The sequence below is a fragment of the Plecotus auritus genome (genome assembly GCF_963455305.1).
Source record: "Plecotus auritus genome assembly, chromosome: 2".
Classification (NCBI taxonomy): Eukaryota; Metazoa; Chordata; class Mammalia; order Chiroptera; family Vespertilionidae; genus Plecotus; species Plecotus auritus.
This window is the reverse complement of record NC_137771.1, coordinates 66,975,853-66,995,084: the sequence shown is the minus strand read 5'-3', so window position 1 is coordinate 66,995,084 and position 19,232 is coordinate 66,975,853. Positions and strand designations below refer to the sequence as shown.

The window sequence follows — 19,232 nt, the reverse complement described above, 5'->3', positions numbered from 1 at the left end:
GCCTCATCACCCCTAACTGCCCTCCCCTGCAGGCTTGGTCACCCGTAACTGCCCTCCCCTGCAGGCCTGATTGCCCACAACTGCCCTCCCTTGCAGGCCTGGTCCCTCCCAACTGCCCTCCCCTGCTGGCCTGATCGCCCACAACTGCCCTCTCTTGCAGGCCTGGTTCCTCCCCACTGCCCTCCCCTGCTGGCCATCTTGTGGCGGCCATCTTGTGTCCACATGGGGGCAGCCATCTTGTGTCCACATGGGGCAGCCATCTTGTGTGTTGGAGTGACGGTCAATTTGCATATTACTCTTTTATTAGATACGATAGGAAAGTAACAAAAGGGAGGCCAGACATTATAAGCATGGCCATCTGGGCAGCTTCACCAGGAAGCTGCAACTTTACACTCCCCAGGGAACCACTGGTCCATTCCTTGCAGACCACTGGGGAAAGGGGTCCAAAGAGGAGATGGAAGCATGCCCAGCAAAGTAGGAGTGACGTAGGGAAGATGCCTGTTAGTCTAGCCTGGGGAACCATGGATTGGCCAGAGGAAGTGAGGCCACTACAGACTTGTGAAAATTTGGGGATACATAATACTAAAATAGGAATTCTCTCTCTTGGTTCTTGGCTCTCTGTTTCTCTGGTTTTGTTCCTGCCTATGTTCCTTCCATAGACATGTAACCCTGTGGACCACAAAAGCAATGGACTGATGGACTGCAGCTGGAAACACAAACTAAGCTAGCTTGAAGCTGGATTGGACTGTGCCAACAAGGAATGGAAACTCTGGGCAATGGCTTTAACCCTAGCCCTGCTAAAGACACAGCTGGACTTCCTTCCTTGGCATGATGAAGGGAAATGGGACCTTGGAAACTCAGGGGTATAATCCCACACAAATAAGTGCCATTCTTTCTCCAGTGTGAGTTTCAGAAAATTCTTTTTCTTGTGACATTGCAAGAAGCCCACTTCCACCAGGTGGGGACAAGGAGCACTCCCCACCATTAACGCAGGTATATTCAATAATTTTGGTTTCTAAAATATATCTTCCTTCTAAGAGTATTTTGCACATAATTTATCCTCTTGATAATCAAGAATAGCCGAGAATGCCACCCCAAACTATGACTAGGAGTTCAGGACACGCCCTAAATATGTTTTGCCTTAGTTATTATTTTGAGCTATAGGCACTTGAAAAAGAGCTGATGCTGGGTGAGGCTTTCTCTGAACTTCCCTCACCTGCCTAAAGACAAATCCTCCAAAAGGAACTCAACTGTCATAAATGCCCTTGCCTGGAGTTTCATCAACCAGGGATTACTGACTTGTATCACAGGAGAGGGAACTGTAAGTCCACACCACACACAACAAACTTTGTCATAAATTATCATACCTCCCATCTATACTTCCAAGAGACCATTCATCTTTCCTAAAAACCAATTATTCTCTCCTAAAAGGCCTACATCCCCTCATGATGATGGTATTTAGGTTTAATTCTAAGCTACCCCAGGGAATTACTCATTTTTCCCTAGGTCTACATGAAGCATACATGTCAAGAAGCTTCTGTTTGTTTTTCTCATTAATCTGCTTTTTATTATAGAGGCCTCAGTTAAAAACTCTGAAGAGTAGAGGGGCAATTATTTTTTCTACCCGACATTACATTAATATAGGCATCAAAGAGCTGGCTAAACTATGATGGATATTTTTATACATTTTCTGATTTAATCCACATAACAACTCTATAACACAGATTTTAGCTCTATTTTGCAGATAAGAAAAAGGTTAAATTTCTTGAGAAAGGAAGTGGCACACTTGGGATTTACACTTAAGCATGTTTAACTACAATTACAAGTTCTTTTTAAAATAAGTTGTTCACCAGATTAAAAAGAAAACCTATTAACATGCAAATACAAAGAGCTTCAGAAGCCAAGGTAGGCCCGCTATACACTAAGAGTCAAAATCTTGAAAGAGCAGAAAATAGGAGTTATGTTGCATTCTCGTTTTCTTACATTTCTTAGTGTAAACAAAAGGTAAAATATATTTGTGATATAAAATAAACTGCAAATGTCTTTAAGACAATGGACCATGTCCTTCTGAATTCCCCACTCCAAGAGAATTAGGATTGATTTATTAACTTGATTATAGAACAAAATAAAGTGAGTAGTAACTCATATCTAGGAAGACTGGGAATAAGGGGGAAACAAAGAGCATAAAAGAGAAAATAAATTTTTTAAAAATCAAAGGAATAGCAAAATGAATTATATTTTTTTAAAGGAGACTTTTTAAAGTGCTAAAAAGCCATAGGAGGAGGAAGCTCTCACACAAGGAAATAAAAACTCCCTAGAGGTTAAGGACCAAAAAAAAAAAAAAAAAAGAAGAAGAAAGAAAAAAACGATCCTATAGAAGAAACACAACACAGAGAGGAAAGCAGAGACTAAATACTTACTGAGATGTGTTATGTTGGCATTTTCATTCTGGCCTTTCGAAATGTTTGCTTTAGAGCTGACCTACAATTTCTTCTTCCCACAGGAATAGGTAAGGCAGGAAAAAAGTCCTGAACTACAGCCACAATGACATTTCCTATCAACCCTGCCACCATGCTTCATCACCTTTACTTCTAATCACAGTAATTAGATTTAAAAGATTTTTTATTTTAATCTTACTTTCCATCTTCTAGATGTGACCTCAGAAGGAAAGCTTTTGATCTTCACTTAGACCTTCATCTCCCCTGCAAATGAAGCTGAAGTGTGAGAGATGAGCAACCCTTATTTGGATCAGCAAGGGATGTGTTTCTCATCCTGGAAACCTGAATTGTAATGGGCGGGGGGGGGGGGGGGGGGGGGAGCGTGACGGAGTAGCCAAAGACCCAAAAAAGCAAAAAGAGAGATTGTAGGAGTTAACAAAAGGCAAAGAAAAAATGCTATAAATTTGAAAGAAGTAGGTGTGTGTGCTTGGCTAAATGATCATGTGATTTCTCTTACATGTTAAGCAAATGAATACCTGTTACTATGCAGCAGCTATAGTATATATTCTTGAGCACAATCTTAAGACTTAGTAGAAGAGCATCGTGAGTAGCCTGAAAATATTCCAGGAAAAAAAGAATGACTTGAAATGTCTCAACAGAAAAGGAAAGAATATATACAGGTCAACAATTACTCTTAGATGTTACACGTAAACAGTATTTGCTCTTAAAAAACAACATCTGTTTTGTGAAATTTCTCAGAGTTCTGTTTGAAAATATCTATCTGGGAAAATAAAGTAAGGAGAGCAAGGTTAGTGTATGGACTGCAAGTAATATGAAGTATGTCTATTAATTTTGAATATTTATTTTATGAATAAATTATGGCTGCAATCCACCCTGATCCCTCACAAGAGCCTTGATACAGTCAAATCATGGATCAACATTTCTTAACAATATAGCCATCATCAGCCACATCTATAAAGAAAATAATCTTGAGGTAAATATTATCTAGTCTTGTAATCAGTGTTGGGAACAAGGGAAAGGAGAGTTGGTGCTCTTTCCTTTTCTGACTAGTATAGGAAATAAATAGCTCTTGATAGTGAATGCTTACTTTTTTATCGATGTGGGTAGGTTACAGAAATGTGCAAAGCTGTTCACTACCATTAATTCTGGTTTACACAAATCAACATCACTTACAAGGCAAGCAATATTTAGGATAAAGCAGTGTTCCTTTTAGAGAGAATACGTATAAAGGGCAAAGAGTTGAGAGACCTTTAATATGAAACTAAGGAGAAAGCGTAAGTAAAAATTTCTTGCAACCTACTCCATGATCCATGGTAACAGAGTTCAATATAATTGAAAAATTAAAATACAGATAAACAAAACCCTCTAATTATGACCATTATCTTCTAATTTAGCAATCACAAACTTTCTTCAGGTGCTAATCTATCTGTATATATAAAAGCCCAGAGACCATTACAGCAGAACAACCAGAACTACCGGTGGCTATGACAGGCACTGCGGCAGCCAACCAGCCTGATTGCCCTGATCAGCCCCACCCTCCTGGCCAGCTTGGCCCCCAATACCTTTGTTGCCAGCTTTTTTGTGAGTCAAATTAATAAATGCCCACTGATTTGATTAGTGAGTCAACATTCAGATTGAGTCACCTACTGACTCAGTAAACCTGGCAGGAGGAAGTGGGTGGGAAGGAGGAAGGGGCGGGGAAAGGAGGCGGTAACTGACATAGGAGCTCAAAGACAGGAGCCCTAAACGTCTGAGTGAGGTTACCACGCCCAAATCAAAAGTGCATGAATGAAGTCAAGGAGTGATGGGAAAACCCAGGTTCAGTCTCAGAAAGTAGAGGTCAAATTAAGAGAATCACACCAACCACAGAGGGAGCTGCCCTCCCCCACCCCACCCCCAGCTGGCCCCACCGCCCATCGGCCCCCAACAGCCCTAAATCACTGCCTGGGTCCCTGGTGCATGTACATTTAGTGAAAGCACAAGAAAATAATCAGTCCCTTCTGTGCCCGACCAGAGTCTCCAGAGGGCTCTGCTAATTCTGTAGCCAACGTCTGGAATTCTCCCTCCATGGCCCGCAGTCCCAGGAGACCTTCCAAGTTAGCCAAAAAGGTGACCTGAGCATTAACGGGATGGGGGCCCTTTGCTGAGGAATGTAGAAAGGCTGGGAGGGGATTTTGTGAAATTGCAGTGCCTTGCAGATTAAGTGAGCTTTCAATCTCTCTTTAAAAGGGGTGACGAAGAGGATCCACAGGCTGCCAGGAGCAACAGCAAAGGGTAGGCACATTCAAAAACAGAAAAACTTTTAAAACAAACAGACATGAAGATCATATTGGGAAACTGAGGGCAGAGCCCTGGGAAGAATGCAAAAATCATTAAAGGGCCATCACCCATCTTGATATACATTTGCAAACAACACATAAACATCTTCATCTCATGGCACATGAAATGCAGAACATTCTATTGTGGGTTTTCTTTTGGCCATCCTTAAAGTAAATAATTAGATCCAGCTGGGGGAAAGCTATAGCTTCCAGCATTAGACCCTCACGCTGGCCCCGCCCGATGGGCCCCCATCGGGGCAGGCTGGCCGGACCCCACTCATAGATGAATTCATGCACCAGGCCTCTAGTATGTTATAAGACTGATTTATGTTTTACTACCATTCACTGCTAACCTCTGAAATGTTAATAAGCACATAAAGACAGGTAATAAGAATAAGAAAGAGTTCTACTTTTTAAAAAGTTTATGATTTGAATAATCAGTCTTTGAATAAACAATGAGTTCACTACATATGTGTACTATGAAATAAATGTCAGTATTGTTTACTTTTTTCCTCCAAGGTAAGCAAATAAATTTTTTAATTTGCATCTAATAATAATGGTCCTTTTGCAAAATCAAAAATAAAGGCACTTTTTGAAATTTATATTCAACTGCTCTACTATATTTTTAGACAAATTAAGTTAGTAACATTCCCATTCTACCATAAATGAACACTAGAATTTATATAATGAAAAGCTGTGTGCAAAGATAGAAAAGTGACCTCATATTCTGTTAAATTGAGAGATTTAGATATGTATGGCACATGGCAGTAAATAAAGTAGTAAAATTAAAAGTAATTCCTCTAGCACAAAAGAACACCATGGAAAGCTATTGATACTTTGCAATAATATTCATTTAATCTAGATATTAAAGATTACTAAAGCCACATTCAATGGAATTCTTATTTAGAATAAAAGAATCTCAAGAGACTAAAAATAACAGAATGGGTCATGCAGTCTTTCCAATGCTTGAAAAACCAAACCATTTTCAGGAAATATGTACTCATTTCTTCAATAAATATTTACTGAGCACCCACAATGTTTTGACACTGTTATAGGCATTAGAGATATATCAACAAAGAAAAATAATTCCCCTCGTGGAATGAGGCAGATGAGTAAATTACATAGTATATTAAAGGGTGATAAATAATAATAAGAAAAATAAAGCTAAGAGGATTGAATATATTCAGATAGGTTAGGATTGCAATTTGGAACAGGAGAGCAGGGTAGGTCAGGTCTTTTACTGGAAGAGTGTTTTGTTTTGTTTTGTTTTGTTTTTATTTTTGTTGTGTTTTTTTGTTTTTTGTTTTTGTGGGTTTTTTTTAATAGCGTTTTTTTAACCCAAGGGTTAAAGGTGAGGAAGTAAATTATCCAGTTATCAAATTAAAGGGTTTCAGATGGCAAATTATGTCAGTAAAAAGCACAGCAAATGTTAATAAACGCCCTATAGCAGGAACATGCCTGATAAGATATAGAACAGCAAGAAGACAATGTTTCTAGACCAAAATGAATAGGGACAAAATAAAAGGAGATAAGGTGAGAAAGGTAATGGCAGAGCCAGACAGTTTGAGGCAATGTGGATAACAGTAAGATTTAGGTCATGGAAGAGGCAAAATGATCTGGAGCCAGCAGCTGTGGTAGCAACTTCCTGATTCTGTGGCTTCCAGATCAAAGCAGCGGTAGAAGCTCCTTAGCCTGTCTAGTTCTTCAGTGTGGTTTTGAGAGCCCTTCCTGGAAGGCTCAGCCTCTTTCTTTAGCCCTCCCAACAATTCTCTATGCTATGAAACCTTTCAAAATCCCTTTGTGCTAAAACTAGCTACAGTGGATTCTTCTGTCTGCAACTCAGTACCCTGGCCAATAGAACCCTAATAATAGAGGTCTGTAGTCAGCAGGGAAAAAAGCAGTTCTAGGCTGAATAGAGTATCTAACTAGGCCTCCTAGAGTGAAAAACAAAAAGTAAAGGTCATGAGAGTTAGTTAGTGTATTATTTTTCTACAGATGTCATAAATTGAGTAGCTTAAAACACAAATGTATTCTCTTACAATTCTGACGATGAGAAGTCCACAACAGGTGTCACTGGGCAAAAATCAAGGTGATAGCAGGGCTGCGTTTCTCCTGGTGTCTCCAGAGAATACCTCATTTTCTTGCCTTTGCCAGCTTCTAGAAGGTGCCCCCAGTTCCTTGTCTCATGCCCATCTTCTATCTTGAAAGCTAACAATGGCCAGTCTACTCTTTCTCACATGTCAACTCATTCTGACATTGACACTCTCACCTCCTTCTCCACACTGGGCCCACCCAGACAAGCAAAGATAATCTCCCTATTTTAAAGTGAGCTGGTAGCTTTAAATCAATCATTTACTACATGAATTCCCTTTGCCATGTAAAAAAAAAATACAGTATTCATAAATTTCAAGGACTTAGACATAGACATTCTTGGGTGGCCATTATTATACTTACCACAGGCAAGAGCATCAGAAGATTGGCTGGGCAATAGGGTACTTAAGATAGGACAATGTTTAGCAGATACCAAACTAGTGGAACTAATTCAACCCTGAAGTAAACAAAGTATGCAACTAAGGTAACTGTAACAATCATGGTCCAGGAAAGGTTTTTTGTTTTGTTTAATATACATGTAAATATTAAAAACCCACCTGGTGATATAAACCTTGTCACATATTATGAATCATTTCAATAAAATAAATGTAGAAGTTAAATAGTATTTAGCAAATACATCAGAGATAATAATCCTTGAATGCATGTAATTGGGCTATTCTGAAAAATCTGGGAGGCTTTTTAAAATTTTTTTAATAAAGCCAAGCTCATTAATGCATTACAAACAGGTAATAAATACCTTAACATGCCATAAACTTAAGATGATTTTATAAAAGAAGAATTTGTGTTACTTTTGAAAAAACTAGGTGTCAATTCCTGCTTTCCAGGTGAACAAAAATGATTGGTTTCCTTTGTATGGTTGATATAATTTAAAATTATTAGGTGTAGGGGCGTGTGAAATGGGCGAAAGTAGCCTAAAGGTACAAACTTCCCGTTATAAAATGATTAAGTGTCCTGGGGATGTAATGTACAGCATGTTGACTACAGTGAACACTACTGTTTTGTTTATTAGAAAGTTGCTGAGAGTAGATCTTAAAAGTTATCCTAAGACAAAAATGTGTCATTATGTATGGTGATGGTTGTTAAAAAATTAGTAGTAGTATGAATTAAGGTAGAAGTGAGGGAGAACAAGCATGCAGTAAAATACTGTAAAAGTTTAGAAGCTCTTGGCCTTGAAAATATGTTTATCTTACAGATAAAATCACCCTAGAATATGAGACAGAGAATCAGATATTTTCTCAAGCAAACAATGTAGGATTTTCATTTTTTGAGAAAATTAACCTCAAACACGTTTAAAAAATCAATTGTAAATATGTACCAAGATTGAAATTGCGATTATTCTGTTAGGAATATTTATTTATTTTTCCTTTTTATTAAATTTATTGGGAAGACATTGGTTAATAATATATATATTTCAGGTGCACAAGTCTATAACAACACATCACCTATACACTGTATTGTGTTCACCATCCCAAGTCAAGTCTTCGGCCATCACCATTTATTCCCCCTATACCCTCCTCCACCTCCCCCCAGCAATCACCACACTGTTGTCCCTGTTCAAGAGTTCTTTCTCATTTTTTTTCTTTTTTGTTCAATCGCTCCCCCAGCTCCACCCACCCTGAGAGCTGTCATCCTGCTCTCTCTGAGTCTGTCTATTTTTCTTGTTAGTCTATTAGCTTCCACATCTGAGTGAAATCATATGGTACTTGTCTTTCTCTGACTAGCTTATTTCACTTAGCATAATGTTCTTCATGTCCATCCATGCTATCACAAAAAATAAAAAAATAAAAAATAAATAAGTAATATATATACTTTTAGAAACTACTTGACCACAAACACCAGAAACAACACTGTAGAATAGGTTTAAATTAAATTCCAACACTTTTATCTGAACAGCACTGGAGCAAAACATTATTGACTTAATATTAACCAAGAACTGGCTTTACATATATTTACAAATAATTCTGAAGAACTAATTCATATTAAATAAACACAGAGGCACCTGATTTATAAACCAGAAAACCACTTTGCAGTATTAATTAATGGACAAAGCCAAGACAGGGAGTCTCTATCCCTCTCTTTCAATAACCATTTCAATAGGCAGCTCCATATAACACATATAAATATAATTTATCCTATCTAATAAGAGTAATATGCAAATTGACCATACCTCCGCTACACCCACAAGCCATGCCCACCAGCCAATCAGGAGCGAGTATGCAAATTAACCCAACCAAGATGGCTGCAGCCACAGAGAGAGCAGGAGGCTTGGGTTTTCCCGGCAATGGAGGAAGCCAAGCTTTCTGCACACCCTGGCCGGCCTAGGCCTCCACTCAAGGCTACAAAGTTTCAATTATAGAAGATAAATAAATCCCAACAAAAATGGTGGCAGCCACAGAGCTGGAGAGAGCAGGAGACTTGAGTTGCCCCCGGCGATGGAGGAAGCCAAGTTTCCGAAGCCCTGGCCTGCCTTGGCCTCCGCTGAAGGGTACAAAGTTTCAATTACAGAAGATAAATAAATCCCAACAAAAATGGCTGTGGCCACAGAGCAAGCAGGAGGCTTGGCTCCACTCAAGGCTACAAAGTTTCAATTATAGAAGATCCCAGGGCCTCTGCTTGGGTCATCAGGGGGTGTGGCCAGCCTGCAAAACACCACAGGCCCCTCACCCAGGCCATCCCACACCCCAAGGGAACCCCCACCCTGATCCGGGACACCCTTCAGGGCAAACCAGCTGGCCCCCACCCATGCACCAGGCCTCTATCCTATCTAATCCTCCTATCTATTAAAAGAGTAATATGCAAATTGACCATCACTCCAACACACAAGATGGCTTCCCCCATGTGGTCAAAGATGACTGCCCCCATATAAACACAAGATGGCCACCACAAGATGGCCAGCAGGGGAGGGCAGTTGAAACTAGGTCTGCAAGGGAGGGCAGTTGTGGGTGATCAGGCCAGCAGGGGGGGTGCAGTTGGGAGGGACCAGGCCTGCAAGGGAGGGCAGTTGGGGGAGATCAAGCCTGCAGGGGAGGGCAGTTAGGGGTGACCAGGCTGGCAGAGGAGGGAAGTTGGGGGCAACCTGGCTTGCAGGGAAGGGCAGTTGGGGGAGGGGGGGAGGACCCAGGCCTGCAGGGGAGAGCAGTTAGGGGTGACCAGGTTAGCAGGGGAGGGCAGTTAGGGGTGACCAGGCCTGCAGGGGAGGGCAGTTAGGGGCAAACAGGCTGGAAGGGGAGCAGTTAGGCATCAATCAGGCTGTCAGGGGAGTGGTTAGGGGGTGATCAGGCTGGCAGGCAGAAGCGGTTAGGGGCAATCAGGAAGGCAAGCAGGCAATCAGTTGGGAGCCAGCAGTCCTGGATTGTGAGAGGGTTCAGGCTGGGCTGAGGGACACACACCCCCATGCACGAATTTCGTGCACCGGGCCTCTAGTATGTAATATAAAATGTATTTAACTGATAATTAGCAGATGCTAGTAATGAAAGAGTAAAACAAAAATGAATGGATATCAACATTTAGAGAATTTTCAGCATCTTTTAATTTCCTGAAAATTCAAATAGGATACTTAATAGGCTGCACATAATGTGCAACTATTTAATGCCACTGAACTGTACACTTAAAAATGGTTTAAAAAGCCCAGCCAGCATGGCTCAGTGGTTGAGCATCAACCTAGGAATCAGGAGGTTACGGTTTGATTCCCAGTGAGGGCACACTGGTTGTGGGTTGCAGGCTCGATCCCCAGAGGGCATGCAGGAGGCAGCCAATCAATGATTCTGATCATTGATGCTTCTATCTTTTTCCCTTCCCTTCCTCTCTGAAATCAATAAAATATACATATATTTTAAAAGGTTAAAATGGTAAACTTTTGTCATGTATATTTTATCACAATAAAAAAATGATAAAAATTCCTAGTTAAAAAAACAACCCTAGGAATCAGTATTTTTTAGTTAAAAGATTTTATAAAGCACTGTTAAAAGGAAATAAGATACAGTTCAATAGCTATTTCACCACTATCAATCTATATATATAAAAGCCTAAGCGACCAATGAGCACTGACCACCAGGGGCAGACACTCAACGCAGGGGCTGCTCCCTGGCAGTCAGTGCGCTCCCACAGAGGGAGCACTCAGCTGAATGACAGCGGTGCGAGCCTCTCCCGCCTCCGCGGCAGTGCTACCAAGGGCAGGGGCAGGCGCAGTGGGGCCAGGATGAGCGGAAGCGGTGCAGTGCCCGGCCAGGGCTCAGGATCCTCCCTGGCCACCTGCCACTTCACGCACTACTACATCCCTCAGGGAATTTCAGACTGAGGGTTTTGGCCTGATCCCCACAGTCCGACATCCCTCAAGGGGTACCAGATTATGAGAGGGCAAATCCGTGCACCAGGCCTCTAGTATATTATACTCTCAATTAAAAATAAATTCATCTCTATTATTGTACACATATAATTATTCAGTTAAGAATGGAATTATGACAAAGCAGATATTTTCAATGTTCAAATCTTCTACAAGATACCAAATTATACAACCAGAAATTTATTAACATTCAACTACATTATCATCTGATAATTTAGAGCTAGTCTTTTTAACTACAGTGAGTCTGACTCTTTACCATACATGAATAAGGATATAGATTTCAAGGAAAAGAACATTTCTCAAGGACTTCAAAACTGATACTCTAGGCCTAAAAAACAGAATAGAAAACTTTAATATCAGGTATTCCTACCCTTTAGAGTAAAACTTGTCTAGTGCAGATACATTTTACTTTGGTCTACCTTTTGACACTGCTAAGTATAATTTATTGCCTAGAGCATGCCAGATATATAATAGTAGATAAATCCTTAAAATTTTCTAAATTCTTAAAGGCCTTTCCTATTTGAAAGGCTATTTAAGTAGTGAGTAGTCTCATTTAAATACGAGACTTTTGATATTTTATTAGATGGTCTTTCTCATGCTCAGATGACCAAGTAATCAATTCTGTCTCAATAAATGTCACAATAGCTGCATTATCTCAGGACATGACATTACATACTAACTTAGATATAGTATGTCTTAAAGCCGTCAAGCCAATATGATACAAAATACCTCAAATTAATCAAAGAAATGTCTGTTAGCCTTATAATAAACTCTGATACTGCATGTATATTGAGTCAAAAATCACAAAAATTGAGAGTAATAGTACTAACAAGTAGTCATATGCTAACAAAGGCCTACCAAATAAAAGAATATTACTTTCAGAGGCACACGCATGCAGTAAGAAGATTCTCCCTAGTAATTCTGATAACAAAAATCAAATGAAGACTAAGTTTTAGTTTAGAATGAATAGCCATCAATATTAGTCTGAGAAGAACTGAATTACTACTAGTAGATCAGTATTAGTCTGAGAAGAGTTCAATTACTATTCTTCCTATTAAAAAAAAAAGTTAATGTAAAACAAAATATTCAGTTAGTCTTCAAAAATCACTTATACCAACCAGATTATGATGTCACTAGAGGCCGGGTGCACGGGATTTGTGCACTGGTGGGGGACGTGGCCTGCGGGGATTGGCCCACTGTGGGAATGCCGCTCATTCCGGTCAGCTCAGCAGCTGTGGACCCACCCTCTGAGCGGCTGCTCCCGCTGTGGGAGCGCACTGACCACCAGGGGGGAAGCTCCTGCGTTGAGTGTCTGCCCCCTGGTGGTCAGTGCGTCATAGCGACTGGTCGTTCCGCCGTTCGGTCGCTGGGCTTTTATTATATAGGACTAGATGCCCAGGGCATGAAATTTGTGCACGGGGGTGGGGGGGCCCTTAGCCCAGCCTGCACCCTCTCCAATCTGGGACCTCTCGAAGGATGTTTGACAGCCTGTTTAGGCCCCATCCCAGTAGGATGGGGCCTAAACGGGCAGTCAGACATCCCTCTCACAATCCAGGACTGCTGGATCCCAACTGATTGCCTGCCTGCCTTCCTGATTGCCCCTAACTGCTTCTGCCTGACAGCCTGATCACCCCCTAACCACTCCCCTGACAGCCTGATTGATGCCTAATTGCTCCCCTGCCAGCCTGTTTGCCCCTAACTGCCCTCCCCTGCAGGCCTGGTCACCCCTAACTGCCCTCCCCTGCAGGCCTGGTACCCCCCAACTGCTCTCCCCTGCAGGCCTGGGTCCCCCCCAACTGTCCCCTCCCCCCGCTGGCCTGATCACCCACAACTGCCCTCCCTTGCAGACCTAGTCCCTCCCAACTGCCCTCCCCTGTTGGCCATCTTGTGTTTATATGGGGGCAGTCATCTTTGACCACATGGGGGCAGTCATCTTGTGTGTTGGAGTGATGGTCAATTTGCTTATTACTCTTTTATTAGGTAGGATAGAGGCCTGGTGCATGGGTGGGGGCCAGCTGGTTTGCCCTGAAGGGTGTCCCAGATCAGGATGGGGTCCCCTTGGGGAGTGGGGCAGCCTGGACAAGGGGCCTGTGGTGGTTTGCAGGCCAGCCACGCCCCCTGGCGACCCAAGCAGAGGCCCTGGGATCTGGGATTTATTTATCTTCTATAATTGAAACTTTGTAGCCTTGAGTGGAGGCCTAGGCCTTCCAGGGTGTGCTGAAAGCTTGGCTTCCTTCATTACCCGGGAAATCCAAGCCTCCTGCTCGCTCTGTGGCTGCAGCCATCTTGGTTGGGTTAATTTGCATACTTGCTCCTGGTTGGCTGGTGGGCGTGGCTGGTGGGTGTAGCAGAGTGATGGTTAATTTGCATATTACTCTTTTATTAGATAGTATGGTTTTCTACAGAAGTGGGAAAATAAGGGGCTGTGGGCACAGGAGGCACTGTTATGTTCTTTTAAAAACAAGGACATACAATTTTGTCTTTGAAGATCAATTTATACATTATCTAAACTCTAGAAATAATACTCATTCAAATAAAAGAAAATTCTTTTAATAACATATAATTTAGATATTATTCATAGAATAGCCAAAATTAATGTTAAATTAGGCTATTTTTCTTATTTAAAAATGTTCTTGCTTTATCTTGTCTGTTTTTAATTGAGAAGAATCAATTCTAATTATACCTAACCAAAGCCAATGGTTTCAGAAAGCTTCAGTCTCTCTAACTTATATTTCATTAAGAGGCATTCAGCATTGTCCTAATGAAAGCTTTCCAACAGCATACAGGTCATCCTTCCCACTCATGGGAATAAGCAGCCAGATCAGCTCAATGGCAAAGATAAAAGATGAGATAGCAAGTTACTTTGCCATGGCAACAACTTTTAAAATTCTAAACAGATCACTTTCTCCTATTTAAATATAAATGTGGTCTCAAGCAGCTGCTGTAATGACTGACAAGTTCTCAATCAAAATCTATCACCATGAAGGTTTCTAACTTAGAATATAATGTGTAACAGTATCCGATACTGAACAGAAACAGAAGCTGAAAATGTACCTTTCCAAACTATGCTTCACTACAGATATCTAAATTGCAGCATTTGAGACTAATCTTTATCAGGTACTTAATAAAAGTGTATATTGGTTTTATTCTAGAAAATTCGGATTTAAAAAATCTTCAAGATACATTTGCCTCAGCATTTTAAGTTTGGGTTTGTAAAGCTGGATCTCATGAGAACTATTTAAATCCTCCAAAGGATTTGGTCAAAATGTATAGCCTGCTGGTAAAAGATTATATTTTTAGGTATTAGCCCTTGTACCCCACTTAAAATTATTAGGTTCCAAATGGAATATAATTGAGAACAAAATGTATAAGACTTCTCTATCAATATGCTTTTAAATACATATATGTACACATATATATAAAGACTATAGATAGATTTACTTAATGCCATCAGTTACATTTAAATGAGTAACATATTATTTGACAGAGAGTATGAAATATAGAGTGCCTTAAAATGAACCTAAATCTGAGGTAAAAAACCAATCTTGGTTTTTTACTTCAGATTTAAATAGAACACACATTTGTGATTTATCCAGCACAGTTCAAGGTCATCTTGAAATCAACAAAATTTTACTAAACACCAACCACCTGTGAGTCAAAAGCTCTACCCTTGCCTTTAAGCAGTCTATCATCAGGGTCATAAAAGACAAAGAATGTCTGAAGAACTATTACAGACTGCAGGAGAATAAATATGAAATAGCAACTAAATCAAATTGGATCATGAATTTATAAGGGCATTAGTGGAGCCCTAGCTGGTCTGACTCAGTGGATAGAGCGTGGGCCTGTGGACTGAAGGGTCCCAGGTTCAATTCCGGTCAAGGGCACATGCCCAGGTTGCGGGCTTGATCCCCAGTGGGGACATGCAGGAGGCAACCGACCAATGATTCTCTCTCATCATTGATATTTCTATAAAAAGATAACTAAGAAAAGAACCATTTATTAAATTGTGTTTATAAATTTATAAAATTAGTCCTCTACTTCATTGAATCATAATTCTAAATTTTGGTAATACCTATACAAGTACCTGTTTATAATGTTTTATAATATACTAGAGGCCCAATGCACGAAGATTCATGCAAGAATGGGTCTTCCTTCCCTTGACTGCCGGCACCGCCTTCACTCTGGCCACAGCCACCTTTCCGCCTTCCCACGCTGCCCAGGGGCCCTGAGCGGCTGGGGCGGTGCAGAACACCTGCATCGTCGCCATGGCGCAAGTGTCCCACCACGTCCCTGGCCGCTCAGCGCCTGTGTATGCAAATTAACCCACCATCTTTGTTGGGTTAATTTGCATACTCACTCATGATTGGCTGGTGGGCGTCATGAAGGTACAGTCTATTTGTATCTTACTCTTTTATTAGTGTAGATTAGTATAAAATTATAGCCTTTAGCAAAGAAAACCATTAAATCATTCTAAACTTCAAATTGAGAAAAATTATATGAAATTAACTGAGATGGAATAATTTGCAGCTGCAAGCTCCCCTCAACCCACACATCTTTGTACACATGCACAATTGTTTATAAAGCTACTTCAACAAGTTAAAATTAGAGAAATGATCTCCATTAGACAAGTTAAATATTTGTTTCAGAAAGAAAAGGCACAGACAAAATTTAATCCTTAAAGAAATCCTAATTGAGGTTTCAGAAAAACCTACGTAGACACTTGCAACTGGGTACAGAATTAGGAAATAAAATTTTAAACCTGAAAGGCAATTTTAAAGATGAATAATTAATGTAACTTTGTTTATGCAGACTTTTAAGAAAGAACCCTTGCCCAGCTGGCATGGCTCAGTGGTTGAGCGTGGACCTATGAACCAGGAGATCACAGTTTGATTTCTGGTCAGGACATATGCCCAGGTTGTGGGCTCGATCTCCAGTGTGGGGTGTACAGGAGGCAGCAGATCAATGATTCTCTCATCATTGATGTTTCTATCTCTCTCTCTCTCCTTTCCTCTCTAAATATATATATTCCTTGTAGGATGACAAAGTAAATTTATTGTAAGGTAAGAGAAATAGCCCTTTATACTTAGGATTTTGGAGCATAAAATTTGAAATCAAATTGCCTTCAGGTTCTGGTTGACCTTGTATTAGCTATATAACCTAGAGTAAATTATTTAGCTTCCCTATGTCTCAGTTTCTTCATCTGTAAGCACCTCAAAGGTTTGTTGTAAATATTGATGTGATAATTCATGCAAACTGCTTGGAACTGTGTTTGGACATAGTCCTCAATATCAGCTAGTGTTACTTTTTTAGTTGACAAAATAAGCGGAATTTTTTACTTTTACATAAGGACACTGTTGTGGCATTTTTTAAAGGACCAATTAGCTGTCCCCATATAAAGCTCAAACCTGGATTAACAGTAACCACTCAACCTAACAGATTAATCCTCATGGGAGGTGGTCCTAACTCCTTTTAACCCTAATTTTTCAAATAAAATTGATAAACTAATATCACTTCTAAGAACTGAAGAGATTTATTAAAAAGTATGTAAATGGCTGTTTATCATAGCATTACTTATATTGAAAACTGGAAATACTATAAAATGTCTTAATAGTGGAGGACTGGGTAAAATAGCAATTAATGACTCTCATCACCACTAACAACAAAATCATCATGGTTAACAATTTTTAAATGATTACTAATTTCCTGGCACTATTCTATGCTTTATATATATTAATTCACTTAATCTACAACTCAATAAGGGTGATAATTTAAGTTCTCCATTTGAGAGTCGAAGTGATAAAATATCTCACCCTAAATTAAATGGCTAGAGAGGGAACAAACCAAGATTTGAACCCATGTAGTTCCAGGACCAATGCTTTTAACCAGTAGAATATGTAAATAACATTGCAAAAAAGTAGGTTACTATCTTGATTGGATTGGGCTATATCTTATACAGTCAGTACTTTTGAAGAGCTTTTGTTTTGTTTTTAATCTTAACTTGTGACACTTACTCCATATGTTCACTCAAAACAAAACAAAAAGATAATATATAGATTTTTCATAGAACTTCGATATGGTCAACAATGGTTATTAATCTTGGATAAATATTAAAGAGTTACCTGGAAAGCTTTTAAAACATACCAATACCAAGGCCCCAACCCCAGAGTTCCAGTTTAACAGCCATCCTTATCCTGGTCCAATTATACCAGAATCTCTGAGAATGAGACTTAGGCATACATATATTTCTTAATTCTTCGGGTAATTCAAGGTAGAAACAGGGTTGATCATCATGGCTTTAAATAGTGAGGGTTTGAGGGTCAGGGGAGATAATTTACATGAATTTTCAGCAGTTTCTGCCAGTAACTGAGAATCATATTAGTAAACAGGTTAGGTAAGGGAAACTCTGGAAAAATAAGACTTTGGGATCAAGTATTAGAACCAACCAAGGTCATGAGATTAAAAGTAGTAGTAAGGTGGTAAGGTCCATGAAGCAGCTATTCTAAGGTCAAAGATCAGAGCTCTATCCTTTGGATAAGAGCAAGCTGAGATGCTGGAGTTCCTTTTGGGGGTGCTGGCTGATTGTTGGTATAAATTTAAAATGGAATGCCCCTGAACCTGACTTCAGAAAAACTTAAATTCTGAAAGAGCACTTTAGAAAAGGGGTCAGTACCTTGGACTAGGACTACAAAGGGCTGCACCTGAAAAGTAACCAGGTGAATCAGAAAGAAAATACTCCTTGTACAGACTGCAGCAGCCTGCCTGGCTTTAAGTCGTCTACCTGCCTAGGAAATCTCAAGTTCCCAAACTGAAGGTTATTGTAATTGCTAAAACCTCCAGGTGCTTGACCTGAGGAAACAGGAAAACCCTCCCTGGAGGAAAGTAATAACGTCCAAGGCTTCAAATGATCTCTATAAATAATTTTTAAACACAAAGCCCAATATACAGCCAAAGAAGACAAGACTACCTAACAAGGACCAACAACAGGGAGTGAAAAAAAAAGCACCCAAAACAGCCTACCAGGACTCCAGATATTGGAATTGTCTGTCACTAATTGTAAAACAACTATGCTAGGAGTTTTTTGAAAATACTGGAAAACTTGGCAGAAAACTGGAAAACTCTAAAAAGCAGCTAAGCAGATTTGAAAAGAACTAGAAATTCTACAATGAAAAAACATAATAACTAAAGTGAAGAATTTGATGGATGAATTAAACAGTAAATTAAATACATCTGAAGAGTTACTGACCTAAAAGGTCAAAAGAAACTATGCTGAAAGAAGCAGAGACAGATAATAATGAAATTACAAATGAGATAGAGAGAAAACAGAGTAATTCTATATAATAAAAGGCTAATATGCAAATCAACCGAATGGCAAAACGACCGGTTGCTATGATGCGCACTGATCACCAGGGGGCAGATGCTCAATGCAGGAGCTGCCCCCTGATGGTCAGTACACTCCCACAGGGGGAGCACCACTCAGCCAGAAGCCAGGCTCACAGCTGGCGAGCACAGCAGCAGTGGCGGGAGACTCTCCTGCCTCTCAGCACTAAGGATGTCCTAAGCCATCAGGCAGACATCCCCCCGAGGACTCCTGGACTGGGAGAGGGCACAGGCCAGGCTGAGGGACCTACCCCCTCCTACCCCCAGTGCATGAATTTCATGCATCAGACCTCTAGTATGAATTTAAAAGAAGTTCAAAGGAATAAAAAGAGATTATGAGGCAGAGTCAATATTTGAAGAGATAATGGCTATATATTGTCCAGAAGTCAAGAAAAAAAAAAACACAGGCATATTGCACTTTATTGTAGTTCACAAATATTGCATCTTTTACAAATTGAAAGCAAGACCCTCCACCATCTAAAAGATTGACTCACATTATTGTGGTGGTCTGGAACCAAACCTGCAATATCTCCAAGGTATGCCTGTAAAGAAATCAGGCTGGGGTATATGAAAGTAAAAAAAAGAGAGAAAGGAAGGGAAATGAAGGTGAAGGAGGTAGAGAAA

At 40.1% G+C, this 19,232-nt stretch overlaps 1 protein-coding gene across 2 annotated transcripts in view; it reads right to left on the bottom strand.

Moving 5' to 3' along the window:
• Window positions 1–19,232, bottom strand: part of HS2ST1 (heparan sulfate 2-O-sulfotransferase 1) — a 167,289-nt gene that overhangs the window by 99,943 nt on the left and 48,114 nt on the right. The window lies entirely within an intron of this gene.